The following is a 16,877-nucleotide window of genomic DNA, read 5'->3' as shown; positions in this document are numbered from 1 at the left end:
TTCACATAGTGGTTTATCCAGTTTTTCCATTAAACGCATTATTTTCTTCTTTGGAAATTTTTTCAATTATAAAAAACTATAAACAATGGCAAAATTCCAAGGTACACAAAGCAAAAAATATAAATATGATCCTTTGCTTCTTTCCTAATAATTTATTATAAATATCCATCCAACTCATTATATACATATCACTTTCATTCTTTGTTAATGGCTGCATAAGAATAATTTTTAAAAATTAAAAAATCATATAGGGCTTCCCTGGTGGCGCAGTGGTTGAGAATCTGCCTGCTAATGCAGGGGACACGGGTTCGAGCCCTGGTCTGGGAAGATCCCACATGCCACGTAGCAACTGGGCCCGTGAGCCACAACTGCTGAGCCTGCGCGTCTGGAGCCTGTGCTCCGCAACAAGAGAGGCCGCAATAGTGAGAGGCCCGCGCACCACGATGAAGAGTGGCCCCCACTTGCCACAACTAGAGAAAGCCCTCGCACAGAAACGAAGGCACAACACAGCCAAAAATAAATACATAAATAAATAAATTTAAAAAAAAAAAACTTTAAAAAAAAAATCATATAAGCAAAGTTTCTAAATAATATTGATAAAATATCAAATACTTAAACCTTTTTCTATTGTAATTAAATAGCTTCAAGCTACATTTCAAAAAGGTAAGAAAGGTAAGTTAGCAAACTGTGAAGCAGGTTCTTTTTCTAAATGGAAGTTAAAAGCAAGGGAAAAACCATAAAATAATCTATTTCTTTTCTTCCTTTCCACTCAGTAAGAAATATAAAAACTAGAGAAAACTTTTGACACCTATTTTCTTTACATCTCAGAGATAGACACCTGTGTGAGACCCCTATGGGACTGGGGTGAAGTCAAAGAAAGCTAAACGTGAGATGACTAATAATAAATCTTAGGAAAGAGAGAAGCTCAGATCACAATATAAACAAGAAATATAAGGAGATAATTAAACCCATATAAGGCAGGAAAAAGATCTAAAATACTCAGAGACGCTCAACTCTTACAGAAATACAAAGAGAACATAGAACTGTGGGTTAGAGAGTTCACAAAAGAAAGCTAATTTGAAGACTTTTGCTAAGAAGCATTCCAAACAATGAAAGGATTAAAATAAAACCCAGACAACAGATAGACTGGACAGATTAGTAATATGATAACATATATTACATCATAAGAAGTAGAATGAAATAATACTATAACAATTCACAAACATCTGGAACAGAGTAGTACTGAGATGTAGAAACAAAAGGAAAATTGGGTTCATCGTTAATACGAAAGCTATCACCTTCCAAAGAATACTCATTTTTATGAGAGAAAAAGAGATGAGCAAATTTAACACAGTAATATTTCTCCCCGGCTCATGATAAAATTAGGTGTGAAAATAACCCTAAGTATCCCTACCCTTCTATTCACACTTTTTTTTTTTTTTTTTTTACAGACCTCTATAAGCTGTATCCATGGTTTTCAAGCATGACAGCTTTGTACTTCCACCAGCAAGTGGTAAAAAGCACTGTCATTCCTATCAGGGCCACCAATATCAACTCCATACCATTATCAAACTATGAAGCATCAAGTAAGATAAAAAAGGAGAGCTGAGTCTGTCTGGGATTGAGGTCATTTTCCTCACCCTGCTTCCATGAAAGCAATTATGTCATATTTCTGAGAGACATTAAGCAAGACAGACTACCAAAACACATCCATCAATTTTTCAGGGAGAAAAGAAAAAGGAGCAAGAGAAGATAATAACGTTATGAGGAATCACTTTCCACTCAGACAGTTTTGGACATATAATACTAATAAGGGATGCAAAATGAAATATTTTTAATTTAACATAAAAAATTTTAATGTTAATGCTAACAATGAGAGTTCTGGCCATATGAGACACAGACTGTAGGAATGAGAAATATATATGGGACTGATATATATACACAGCAGCCTTTAATATTATACACAATCCCATATGTCATACGGTATGTGGAATACAGATTGGGTAGAGAAGAACCAAAGATATGTATTTCACTCTAATATTGTTAATGCCTCACTCAGAACAGTCTGAAATGTAAAAGATCAAACTACATAATCTACACTTAAACAATTTTCTTCCCAATTCTTAAAAAGCTGCAGTCTTTCTTTTGCTAATGAATTTTTTCCAAGTATCACTTCTTATAAGCAACAAAATGCTGGCAAACTGTAGCTACCTAAATTTATAAAACTGTCTTTAATCCACACAATAAAATAATGGTCTGTAATACTAATGTAACCTTTCATAATGCTTCCCCAAAAAAGTGATAAATACTAATGGATGAGTAAATATTTGTGAAATTTTGTGAAAGGAACAATTTTTAAACTTCTGATCCTACGGAACCTTGTTTAGGAGAGAGTTCCTCAAACTATAGCCCACCTGTATCAGAACCTCTATGGTGTCTGTTTGGAAACTGCAGTTTCTGGGCCCCACCTTTACGTAAAGAGTCAGAACCGCTATGGCTGCAGCCCTGAATAATAAGTTTTAATAAGTACCCTCAGGTGATTTGTGTGCTAAAGCTTAAGAACCATTACTTTATATACCAGAAGACAGACTGTGTATCAAAGTGACAGACATTCAAGTAACTAATAAATGAAAAGATACAGACGCAGCTCTGAACTCAATTCAGGCCACAGTGCCTTCTTAAGGAAAAAATTTTTAAGCTTACTTCATTTTAACTAATAAAATTTTAGTTGAACCATATATACTATAGTTCAGCAGGACATCTGTTTCCTTAAGAACTAAAATTCTATTTTCTAAAAAGAAGTTACCTAGGCAAAAGTTTCCTTTAAAAATCATACACTCAGAAGATAAAACAGTACTAAACATAAAGAAGATGACACTATAAAGTGTTACTTTCACTTCATTCAGCCAAAATATTCTGTTAATTATAAACTGCACAACTACTGTTTATCATAATGTTATCTTATTCTGACCAGAAGGTAAGCACTATACTTGCATATTTTTGCTCATTTCAATATAAAACTTATTACTTGTAAAATAAGTTCACAGGGAAAATACTAAAAAACTCTGTTTTGTGTATCTTTTGAACAGATGTCACTCAAGTTAGGTAGATGGTTTGAGTCAAACATTTTTCCCTTATTATTGTAATTTCTTTTGTTTGTGCCATCAACACAATTTAGGAAATATTCAGCTACTCTTTGGTAATTTATGACAACTTTAATTTCCTATTCTGTTTTATAACAGTTTAAGTAACACTGGTATTCAGTGTTACTTAAATACTTCAAATGGTATTACAGAAGCACTACTCTGGGAACATTTCTTATTAACCCTTTCACTAAGAATTCTTTCCAACAACATTGATATTATCTTCTGTTGTAATTCTTTTGCTTTTTAGCATTTTCACTGAATCATAGAACCAACAGAACTATAGAGTGAGCTAGTATTGTTGAAAATGGGCTGCTAGTGAATACAATTTAAATACATAAAGAAAACAGTTTAGGTGATTGAATATAGCCACCTTACAGAAAAACATATGCCAAAAAATACATTTCAGATAAACAATGACTTTGGTGTAGGGTTTCCTGGAGTCTCATAAATCCCCTGAAATTGTGTGCAAAATTTAATGTGCATCTGTATGCGTGCTTTTTCTCTGGAGCAAACATCTACAAATTCAAAAAGATCCTCACAAGAGCATGTCGTCGAAAACTAAAACAAAAACTATTCTTTTTTTAATTATTATTATTTTTTTTAACCACGCCACATGGCATGCGGCATCTTAGTTCCCCAACCGGGGATCGAACCCGCGCCCCCTGCAGTGGAAGCGCGGAGTCTTAACCACTGGACTGCCAGGGAAGTCCCTAAAACAAAAATTATTCTTAGTGTTAGGAAGAAGGTAGGAAAGCAAAATTGGTAAATATTATTCATAATTTATTTATAGCCTGCCTTATTCTAAGGAAAATATAAGAACTTTTAAAAGCATCCAATTTTAGATACAATTAAATTAAATGAGAAAATAAATATAATAAAATCATAGCAAACAGAATGAAAAGAATGAGAAAAGTTAAATTAAAATTAATCCTGGTTTGAAATAAAAATGTAAAACATGTATCATTATCTTGCATTCTTACAAGAGGTGAGTCAAAAATTGTTCCCTGTGCTTTCCATTAGGTCAGATAAAGAGAGAAAAGAGCCTGATTACACAACTCAGCATTGCTAAAATAAAAATCCTCTAGCTGTTCAAAAGTACCAACTATTCTCAATACTGAGACCAGAAAGCAGTGCCTTTCATGGATCTTCTCAGAAGGTTTGTAATGTGTAAATGTTTCTACAACAACTTTAAAGACAACCAAAGTCTCATATGGTTGTTTCTTAGGTCCTTCAAAATACAAAAATGGCTACAACAATCTTACAGAAAAAGCAACAAGAAGTTTCTTAAGGCTGATGGTTATAATTTTCCTCAATGTACTATAATGGCATCAAACTAAAAGAAAATTCAGTAAAACAAATTATATGGGAATGAATAATATAACATTGTCCAGGTATAAAACCCTCTGCAATTCTGGTTTAATCCTAGGACAGATTCTAGAATACTAAAGCAGTGGATCTCAACCATTTGGTACACATCTACAGGGCTGATCAGACTGGTTGGAAGAGAGAAATGGCACTTCCAGATGACAAGAAGACAGATGTTCTTAAAAACAAAACAAAAAGGCACCCAGGGGCTTCCCTGGTGGCGCAGTGGTTGAGAATCTGCCTGCCAATGCAGGGGACACGAGTTCGAGCCCTGGTCTGGGAAGATCCCACATGCCACGGAGCAACTGGGCCCGTGAGCCACAATTGCTGAGCCTGCGCGTCTGGAGCCTGTGCTCCGCAACAAGAGAGGCCACGATGGTGAGAGGCCCACGCACCGCGATGAAGAGTGGTCCCCACTTGCCGCAACTAGAGAAAGCCCTCGCACAGAAACGAAGACTCAACACAGTCATAAATAAATAAATAAAAAGAAAAAAAAAAAAAAAAAAGGCACCCAGGTAATTCTGATGTACTTATTCCTCTCATCCTCCTCACACCCCAACTTTCAGAGATTACTAATTAACAGAAATGGATAGAGTGATTAGCATTCAGAAAAATCTTCCATAAATATTCTTTCTCAATGAAATTCTAGAAAAACTCATTGGCAGAGAAATGGTTAATTGCAAAACCCTAAACCTGAAGAGCCACCTGAGCTGAGGCAAAGACTAACATCAGGAGAATTACACTCCACCCTTGACAGAGATCGCTGCTAGCAAATTCCAAAATGACAAGTTAAAGAACTGAATTTTCATCAACTAATTTTAAGATAAATCTACTTTGCCCTAAATTTCTAGTTCTCATTAAAACATCTTCTACCTATCAATGATTCAAAGACACAGTTTGAACAGATACAATGAGCTAAAAAAAAAACCAAAAAAACAACTGTGCTTTCAACTACATGATAAAAGACACCATATAAATATTTTATCACTGTTGTTAAATACAAGAAATACGATATCACTATCATTTATATTAACAAATACACTTACTGGTTCTACAACACAACTAACTTCTCAAAATACGTAAATGTTTCTAAAATCTTATCGAGTAATATATGTCACAGGATCTAGTAGGCAGATCACAAAATGCCCAGACAAAATTGGCAAGCAGCAATAACCATAAAATCCTAGTTACCAACATAAATAAGTCTGTTATCTTGTAAGCGTTTTTTTTTTAATCATAAAATCACTTTTATAAGGCTCATTATAATAGCACTTAGCCCTCACTTGCCCAAATCTGAACATTTCATAAAAGGTTTGGGTTGTAGGCACGTACAAAAGCGGCGGCGATAAGACAAATAATGTCAACATCAATATCACAGGGCAAAATATAACTACAACAAGAGTACAAATGAAGAGCAATGGAGCACATGTCCCTGGAAAAGCTGCTGAAAGGAAACGACACTTGAAATAAGCTCTGACTGAGGAATAAGACTGGCTGATGGCCAGTAACAGGTGTAACTACAAAACTGTAAAAATTATACTAAAAAAAAATCAAAGAATAAGATAAAATGAACTGGGAATTATACTTACAGCCTATAAAGCAGAGCAAATTTACCTCTATTGTGTAAAGAATACATACCTACCAACCAATACAGCAATAGGAAAATGTGCCAAGAACAAGTAACTCATCAATGAAAAACAAATGACACACACAGCAAAAACAAAATGCAAATTAGAGTAAGTTAAAAAACAAGTTAATATACTGTTTTTCACATATGTGACCTGGCAAATAATTTTTTAAATGCTAATATTTATTAATTATGACAAAGTTGTAGGTATACTCTCTCACATTAGTACTAGAAAGAAATTTCATTTTGAAATATTAAGCAAAACATTAAACATAACCTTTGACCAGGAAATTCAACTTCTTAAATTTATCCTAAGGAAACAATGGAATAATTGTACAAAAATGTATCTCCAAGCATGGTCATAAAAGGACAGTTATACTAGTAAATAATACTAAAATGACCAAAATAGTTAACAATAGTAGACTATTTACATAAATTACTGGAAAGTTTTCATCTGAATATTACCCAGCCATTACAATGATATAGATTTATGTTTATTAACATGGAAGGATGTCCATAATGTAATATTAAGTGCAAAAGAATATGTACAATAGATATAGTAATGTACAAGGAAACAGCTGAGAGACTTCCCAAAATAAATCCGTAGGTGATACCTACCTACATGTTCTAGTTTTCAGCAATTAATACATACCTGAATTTTCTAGTTTGCACAATTAACATATATTATAATTTTACAAATTAAAAAATTATCCTATTAAACCACTGATAGTAGTATGACAGTAGTACTTAATTTTTTAAATAACACTAGAATTGAGCTGATTATTCTGAAAAAATAAAAATATATAGCATATGGCAGGCCTTATGAAAATTCCTCCCTCAGCTACATTTAGGAACTTAATAGTCACCAAATATAAGTATAAAATTATATTATTAAATGAACTTATACAAGTAAAACTGAGCCTTTGAAAGTCGAATTAATTGGTCACTAGGACGTATTTAAAATAGACATTTTCTTCACAAAAGTACTGTCCAGATTGAGACTGCTTTGTCAATATTCATGTCTTGTTCAGTTTTATGTGACCTTTCATTTATGAGCATACTTTATAAAATACTCATTTCTCTGCCATATTTTGTAGAAATTTAAAAAGATGAAAACATATCATAGTTATTTAATTTTCTTGGTTTATTTTAAACCAAAGTAGTAGTAGATAGCATTTCTACTTTCTTCCTCTTACATTCAAAACTATATATATTTTCCCAAAGTTAAAATATTAAATACATGAAACATAACATTTTTCATTTTAAAAACCCTGGGCAACGCCATAAACACAGCATATTAATTATGATTTCTCCACCCCTTGGTATGTTCCTTTTATAAGCTTTCTGATATTATCTTGTACTTTTAGTTAGGCCAGGTTATCAAATCTAAAAAAAATTCATTAAGCTGTATACTTGAGTTTGTGCACCTTCTTTATACTTCAATAAAATGTTAAAAATAAAACTGACATCTATTTAAATGATGCCTGTTTAATGCTCTTAAATGTTCTCTAGAATGCATTTAAATAATCAAAAGCAAAATACAAACCCTAGACTAAGATTTTTTTTATTTTCTTAGAATGCTCAAAATGAACACGTTTAAATCCCAAACCAATCTCATATCTCAAAAGAAAAAACTGCAGGCAGCATCAATGGAGAAGAGGAACCATTACATCAAAATTTTTTTCTCTTCTCTCCCAAGCACTTATTTTTCCTTTTTTTTTTTTTTTTAAGTGTTAAATGTGATTTTAATAAGTAGAGGAGGTGAGCAGAAAGAAGATATACATCCAGGCGGGAATCACATAGCGTAAACCAGATGAAAAATCAGAAATGGAAGATGTGCAGTTTTTCCCAAGGTCAGTTCACTCGAAAATGAACACAACCGAGGTACTTTCAGGATAGGTTAAATGAAGTCTTGTTAAGAAGTTCATACTGTGAGCCGATGCAGCACTGACTTCCTCCTAGAGGTCCAGGTACAAACATGCCTTGGACATGTATTATAGAGTAAGCTACCACATCTGTTCCTTATTTGGCTTCCTTTAAGAGGCAAGGGTGCTATGTGCCATATAATGACCTCACAAAACTTCAGTAGGCATCTGTCCTTACAGATGAAACAGCGGGTGGGATCAACTCTTGTTCCAAGTACGAGCTGGGCTGGAATTCTGGGACCTCGAGTTTTTTCCTTCTCCAAAGACTGGGGTCCCTAGGGATTAGGGCAACTCACCCCAGTGCAGACAGCCTCAAAATCTTTCCCAAAGTGCTTCCCGGCCCATTCCGGTCGGGGATGGGGTGTGGCGGCCTGGGCCCCCTGCTAGTTCAGGCAGGGGCAGCAGAAGCAGCAGACGGTCCGGCAGGGGTTCTTCTTCTTGTACTGCATGGCATTGCGCACCTGCACCTTGGTCTGGCCGGTGTAGTCGAGGGTCTTCTGCACGTTGAACTCGATGACATCCAGGGTGTCCGCCTGCTGCTCCACCAGCATGGCCATCTGCAGGAAGAGGTCGTGCAGGTCGCGGATGCGGCTCTCCAGCCGCAGCATCTCGCGGTGGCGGCTCTCGATCTCGTTGAGGGCCGCCCGCGCGCCCTTCACGTCAGCCAGCAGGTTCTCTGAGAACACGTCCCACTTGCCTTGTTCGAACATGTCCTCGATCTGGTCGCCCGACACGTCCTTGCCCATGATCTCCAGCTGGCGCTGGATGCGGATCTTGCAGTTTTCGCGCTGCTTCATCTCGGCCTGGTTGTACTCGTGCATGGCGGCCTGGAAAGGGCGGGTGAGAGCGCTGTACCGTGCGTGCGCGATGCGCGCCACGGCCGAGTGCACGCCGTGCTGCAACTCGGCGTCCTCGCTCAGCGCCTTCATGGCGCTCAGCTTGCAGTGGATGCGCTCGCCCTGCGCCTTGATGTCCTTGGCAACAGAGTTGATGGGGCGCTTGACGCTGCTGAGGCGCCGCCCGGACATGAGGAAGCGGGTGTTCTGCTTTCCCAGCCGCTTCACGTCGGCAGTCAGCTGCTGGTTTTCATCCTGAAGGTCCTGGATGTCTCGGTACAAGGATTCCAGGATGTGGTGCATCTTGAACATGATACCCTCAGGGGGCGAGTCAAATTCATCGTCCTTGTCTGGGAACTGCTGTTCATACCGCTTGGTTACTCCACAAGTTCTACTAGCCGGTCCTTCATTATGCTTTGGGGTTGAGATGTGGTTTTCTTCTCTTTTTCCTCTTCATCCATTTTGTCCCCTTGCTGTAGCTCCATGTCTTTATTTGTCTTATTTTTCCCTTTAACACACTCTTCAGATGGACTGATTCCTTCCTCAAAGATGGTTTATAATTTCTGTGAGCTCATGGACCACAACCAGCATTCTTTCCTGACCAGATTCAATGGACAGTTTTTCCTTGAGGATACCTGCTTTTCGGATGATGATCTTGTTGAGAAGACTTTGGAGAAGCTGACAGATGTTCCTCTTAGGTCCACAGCTCCTTACCTTACGTATACCAGTGTGAGCAGGAATCCTTGGTAGGAGCTGACATGGCCTTGCGTCACTAGCTCTGGGTGTTGAAAGCAGGCCGCTCCATCTGATTTCTTGAAACCCTATTTTCTTTTTTTTTTTTTAATTTTATTGCATTTATTTTTTATACAGCAGGTTCTTATTAGTTATCTGTTTTATACATATTAGTGTATATATCTCAATCCCAATCTCCCAATTCATCCCACCACCACCACCACCACCCCCCACCACTTTAACCATTACATTAAAATTTTTTTAATTGCTTTTAAGCTGTACAAGTCCTTCAACTTCCACTAACAAATAATATTGTTACAGCCTCTACCCAAAATTTACAAAAGTCCCAACTTCACACAATTCTTTTGTCTTTATAGCACTTTGGTTCTCATTAGCACCTCCACCAGAGTACAAGTGGAAAAAATAAATAATAAGTGCAAGTAGAAGTCCTCTTCTTACTAGCTGTGTGATCCTAGGAATGTTAGTTGTCTCATCCAGACTCTGTTTCCCCAACTGCAAAATGATAACATCTACCTCAGAGGCTGTTGTGAAACCTCAATGAGATAAAATATATACAATGTTTAGCACAGTACTTGCCACAAAGCAAACAATGACAGCTTTTATCATTTTTCTGAAATTTTATGTTTTTTTAATGTATTTTCAATTCAATTATGTCATGTAGTTCCAAAAAAAATCACTATGTATTGATTACTGTAGTTCCTCAAAAAAGTACTTTTTCTCGTCTCAGTATTTGAGACCTGATTTTCACTTAAATGTGTTTATTCTACGTCAGTGCCCAACTTTAACTTGAAAATCTTCATAGTAATACTTCAGTATTTTGTTACCAGAAAAAATACACAAGAAATGTATATTATGTGATTTTTTAAGAAAAAACAAAAAAAGATGTCATTTTTGTACACATAAGAGTAGAACACACGACCACAGATGATGATGTATAACCAATGTCACCTTCAAAATATATAAATTCATCCTTTAGTTCTATTTCTAAAGAAAGAAGGATAAGAGGAGAGCAATATTGGAGGGACCTACTATATGCTAGGCAAGGTTGAAAACAATCTATAAATTTGTCTCATTAAATCTACCCAACAGTCCTTTGAAATCTGAGAATTTACCTTGTCGATATTCACACAGTTAGCAGGAGCAATGCAAATGGGATTTAAAGCAAGCTCTAGATGGCTTCAAGACCTATGTTCTCCTGTCTCTTAATCACAAACTACATAGCAGGAACAATTACATTATTTTATGGTATAATTTTATGACATTTTGAAGTCTCTAAAATGTTAATAAAGTATTACTTTGATGAAAGAAAAGTTTGTGAATACTGTGCTGTTCTAGTTATTACATTAAAATAACTAGCCTGCAAGTGCACATTCAACAAAAATGTTCATAAATCATAAATCATTTATAAATCATTTATCTCAGTAGAAGTCTTCCCAGCTACTCCTTTTCAGTTTTTATTTTCACTGCTACATTTTAACCCACTCTAGAATATCAATTTCATTACTTCCTTTTAGGTAGAAAGTCTCCACATCAATTAGATGGCTGTTCTTAAGTATCCCCAAACCTTATTTAAAAAAAAATACAATACCTTCTCTCTCTCCTCCACCCTCTGTCCAGCAATTACCACTGTTCAGTATTTATGGAGAAGACCAAGCCGAATTTCTCAGAACACAGTTTAAAAACAAACAAGATTTTGAACTACTAACCTTACTAGGAAATTCTATGAAAAATGTCCTGTTCACATTTTTCTTCCTGTATTGAGATCCTGACTAAATATTATTCTTATTTCTGTTAGAAGTTAAGTAACTATGGCTCATAACCAGGCTCCATCACATGCCTATAACCAGATCTGGAATAACATCCTACAAGTATCCGGAAGACCAAGAATGAACTTTATTAATCAGCATAACTCTAAAACAGAAACAGTCTTAGAGACAAGCACACAGTAGCGTTTTAAAACATAGGTATCAGCAGAGAATTGAATATGTAAACCTGATTAGAATAAAAAGTAGTTTTCTTTTACTCCCAAATTATTTACCTGTAAAACCTTAAATTGGCCTGAGGCCATTATTTGTTTCTTAAGAGCAACAGGAGAAAAAATGTATAATTAGCCATGATATCAGAAGAGTATGCAGGATATTTTATAAGCCCTATCCCATTACAGCTGTTTACTTTAAAAACATCAGTTAACATTTCATATCTGTGTATAAAAAAGGTATGTTTCCTGCCAATAAAAAGACATATAACTCTGGCACTTTCTTCTTGAGGAGAAGCAGGACACATTAAAACACTGTGTGTGTATTTTATTTTGTTTTGACTCTAATGTCTTTCTAGGGCAGAACTTTACAGATCAGCCATTCTCTTTCCTCCAAAACACAAAGAATCCTCCTTCCATGTAGCTGATATGGTACAGATGCATTTGTTTCTTATTTGCTGCCAGAACAAATTACCACAGACTTAGAGGCCTGAAAGCTACAAATTTATTATCTTCCAGTTTTGGAGGTTAGTAGTCCAAAATGAGTCACAGTGGGCTAAAATCAAGGTGTTGGCATAGCTGCATTCCTTTCTGGAAGTTCTAAGGGAGATACCATCTCCTTGCTCATTCAATTTGTTAGCAGAATTTAATTCCTTCAGGTTGTAGCACTGAGGTCCCCATTTCCTTGCTGCCTGTGAGCTGGGGACAGTTCCCAGCTACTAAAGGACATCTGCATGTCCATGAGTCCCTTCCTTTATCTTCACAGCCATCAATGGCAGGTTAAGTCCTTTCACGCTTCAAATCTCTCCTGCCTCTTCTTCTACCATTGCAGCTCTCTGGCTCACTCTTCTGCCTTCCTCTTTCACTTTTAAAAACTCAAGTATTTAGAATGGTCCCATCTGGATAACCCATCTCAAGGTCCATAACCTTAATCACATTTGTGAAGTCCCTTCTGCCCCATAAGGTAATATATTCAAAGGTTCCAGTGACTAAGATGAGAATATCCTTGAGGGGGCACATCATTGTGCTTACCATACAACACCACATGCTGAGCTGCACTGACTTGAAGCGAAGAACAAAAGAGCATGTCACCACCTTTTGGCTAAAGAAGAAAAGTTCTTAGGATATAACAGAGTTCAAAATGCTAAGCAATCTTCATCAAATACTACCATTATCAGAGAATCTATCAATTTAAGTAGACATTATCATTAAATCCTTACTTCTTTTTAAATGGAAAAACACCTAAATATATTAACAACTTACTCAAAGCTAACTATATTTCTCACTGTAAAATAGCACTAGTTTCTACCATTAGGCTCTCTCTCTGTTCACTTTCTTTATGTGCCACAAATCTTTATCTGGAAGAAAGCTTCTCACAAAGCTAAAGAAACACTGGAAGACACACAGGCTTAGATGAGGTCTTCTGAAAACCATGACACTTTTTATATCACAGAAACAAAAATGAATTTGTTAAAATGGTAATAAGACCCATGAGTGCAAGACAACAAGCCAGAATCTTAGAATTCCCATATTAAATATATCTGAAGACTAAAGAAAGGGTGTTGCTGCTTTAAACTAGTTTTGGCAAAGAGAAAGAATAACTTCTATGGGTATAAATTTTCTGTTGCTCTTCTAAGTAAACGAAAGACTTGCCTTAGAGAACAGATGAACAGAGAGAAAAAAGATCCCATAAAACTGATTTTAGTCTTTAAGTAAAAATTTCCACAAAATGTCATTCTTCCAAAACAAAGTAATAACTTTTAATACTAGTAGACTCCAAAAGGCAAAGTAATTAAAGTGCCTTGGCAAATTTATTGTTCTAAGTCTGTAAGGTTACTTCGACTCTATGAAACATTCTTGTATCCATTCGTTCTTAGGGAATACAGAGATTTTATATACATAAAATTCAAGTCTGCACTGAACATTACCTCTAATCATATTTTAAAACTAAAATTAGTTTGGAATCTCAACCTACAGAAATTTTTATCAAGGCGATTCAAATTTACAATGCTCATTTGATTTTATGGACTTTGAGTGCATATGCGCAAAAGGCAAATACAAATTATTTTAGTCTAGTTTCCACTAATGGCAGAGTAAATTGGTCAAGCATAGTTTCCTGCAGATAATTTCTAAACCTAGATAAGCCATTTTTAAAAACACGCTTATTTGAAGACCCTGGAAAGTGATCAAAGGCAGGAACGTACGGAAGGAAGGGTTACATTTGAAATACATAAATTGCAATGGGTAAGGATTCCAAGTTTGGGGTTTTTTGCCTAAGGGCACTGACCACCATTACTGCCATCAACTCCCATTCCAATGCCCACAGTACTTGCAGCAGAAAAATACAGACTTACAGTCCAGAGATGGTAGAGAACATGAATTAAGGCAGAGTAACTATAAATTTAGAAAGAAAAATCCTAAAAAGAATAGAGCCACAGCAGGAGCAAGACCCAAATCCCTGGCTTACCATTAAAATACACACATGGGAGAGAAGGGAGGACCCAGGAGGAGGGGGAGATGGGAGGATCCAGGAGGATGGGGAAAAGCAAGCAAAAGTCAGAGGGGTGTCTACCCTTAAAAGACTGGCAAGCCATGTGAGTTTACTGCTTTTTTTAGACTGATGGTTTTCCCCAAACAGTACACAGCTCAAGCAGCAGAAAGCTGGGGCCTTACTATAACTTGAGGTGTCACAGGACAGAGTTCAGAGCTGAAAGAGCAGCTGGAAATTTAGGAAGGAAACTCTAAAGGAAAAAAAGATACACAAAACCTGAGGCCCATGATCTTAGTATCAACTCTGCCAAAATTCTTGGTGTCATCTAAACTACAGAGGTACAGGGCTGGTCTATCAGGTACCAGGTTCTTAAAGCAATAGCTATAAGCCAGAAGAACTGAGCAGAGATGAAGACCACACAGTACAGGGGAAAGAATGTGTAGCTTGAGATCAGACAAGTTAACTGCCAGCTGGAACAATAACAACAAAAAATAATCCTCAGAGAACACAGTTGAATCTCAAATGACAAATATATTATCCACAATGTCCAGTTTTCAACCAAAAATTACTCCATATGTTGGATCAACAGTACAGAATAGAGAGCCCAGAAATAAACCCATACACCTACCTTCGACAAAGGCGGCAAGAATACACAATGGAAAAAAGACAGTCTCTTCAGCAAGTGGCTGGGAAAAGCTGGACAACCACATGTAAATCAATGAAGTTAGAACACACCCTTATACCATATACAGAAATGAGTCCAAAATGGCTTAAAGACTTAAATATAAGACACTACACCATAAAACTCCTAGAAGAGAACACAGGCAAAACATTCTCTAACATAATTCGTATCAATGTTTTCTTAGGTCAGTCTCCCAACGCAATAGAAATAAAAGCAAAAATAAACAAGTGGGATATAATCAAACTTATAAGCTTCTGCATAGCAAAGGAAACCATAAACAAAACAAAAAGACAACCTATGGATTGGGAGAAAATATTTGCAAACAATGTGACCGACAAGGGCTTAATTTCCAAAATATACAAACAGCTCATACAACTCAAAAACAAAAAAACTAACAACCCAATCAAACAATGGGCAGAAGACCTAAATAGACAACTTTCCAAAGAAGACATACAGATGGCCAACAGGCACATGAAAAGATGCTCAACATTGCTAATTATTAGAGAAATGCAAATCAAAACTACAATGAGGTATCACCTCACACCGGTCAGAATGGCCATCATTAAAAAGTCTACAAATAACAAATGCGGGAGAGGGTGTGGAGAAAAGGGAACCCTCCTACACTGCTGGTGGGAATGTTAAGTTGGTAACAGCCACTATGGAGAACAGTATGGAGGTTTCTTAAAAAACTATAATAGAGTTGCCATAGGATCCAGCAATCCCATTCCTGGGTATATATCCAGAGAAAACCATAATTCAAAAAGATACATGCACCCCTATGTTCACAGCAGCACTATTTACAATAGCCGACACATGGAAGCAACCTAAATGTCCATGGACAGATGAATGGATAAAGAAGATGTGGTATATAGACACTATGGAATACTACTTGGTAAAAAAGAATGAAATAACGCCATTTGCAGCAACATGGATGGACCTAAAGAATATCATACTAAGTGAAGCAAATCAGAAAGAGAAAGACAAATGCCATATGATACTTATATGCAGAATCTAAAATATGACACAAATGAACTTATTTATGAAACAGAAACAAACTCACAGACAGAAAACAAACTTATGGTGACCGAAGAGGAAAGGAAGTGGGGGAGGGATAAATTAGGAGTTTGGGATTAGCAGATACAAACTACGTACTATATATAAAATAAATAAACAACAAGGTCCTACTATATAGCACAGGGAACCATAGTCAGAATCCTGTAATAAACCATAACAGAAAAGAATATTAAAAAGAACGTATATATATATGTATAACTGAATCATTTCTCTGCACACCAGAAACTAACACAATATTGTAAATCAACTATACTTCAATAAAAAATTACTCCACATGCAAAGAAATAGATGTACATAACCCATACTCATGAAAAAAAAATTTAAAAGGCAGATCAAAGAAATTGACTCTGCAAGTGGACTCATACAAGGGACTTAATAGACAATGACTTCAAAACAGCTAATATTTCACCTGAAGTAATTCAACATAAGCACTTAAGTAGATTGTGCTAAATTAAAAATGCGTGTTGTAATCCCTAGGAATTCCTACAAAAGTAATACAAACTTATAGCTAAAAAGTTCATAGACAAAATAAAATGGCATACATAGAACTATCTGATTAACACAAAAGAAAACAAGAAATTCCAACAAAGAAAAGCCTAGGACCAGATGGCTTCACTGGTGAATTCTACCAGACATCTAAAGAAGAATAAATACCAAAAACTTCTCAAACTGTTCCAAAAATTGAAGAGAAGGGAACACTTCCTAACTCATTCTATTAGCTCAGCATTACCCTAATATCAAAACCAGACAGAGACACTACAAGAAAAGAAAACTGCAAGCCAATATCTCTTGTAAATATAGATGCGGGAATTCCCTGACAGTCCAGTGATTAGGATTCCATGCTTTTACTGCCAAGGGCGCAGGTTTGATCCCTAGTCAGGGAACTAAGATCCTGCAAGCCATGCAGCAGAGCCAAAAAAAACCCATATATATGTATGCAAAAATCCTCAACAACATACTAACAAACTGAATTCAACAGCATATTAAAAGGATTATAGACTGT

At 36.2% G+C, this 16,877-nt stretch overlaps 1 protein-coding gene and 1 pseudogene across 3 annotated transcripts in view; both read right to left on the bottom strand.

The window, feature by feature from the left end:
• Nucleotides 1–16,877, bottom strand: part of COG5 (component of oligomeric golgi complex 5) — a 284,645-nt gene that overhangs the window by 211,250 nt on the left and 56,518 nt on the right. The gene's annotated exons all lie outside the window — the stretch shown is intronic.
• LOC309632364 (syntaxin-11 pseudogene) lies at nt 7,831–12,587 on the bottom strand (annotated as a pseudogene). The gene has a single exon. The product of its transcript is annotated as a syntaxin-11 pseudogene (transcript).

This window comes from Balaenoptera borealis, assembly GCF_965194805.1.
Source record: "Balaenoptera borealis genome assembly, chromosome: 7".
NCBI lineage: Eukaryota > Metazoa > Chordata > Mammalia > Artiodactyla > Balaenopteridae > Balaenoptera > Balaenoptera borealis.
The sequence above is the reverse complement of the archived record's forward strand: the minus strand, read 5'-3'. Positions and strand labels throughout refer to the sequence as shown.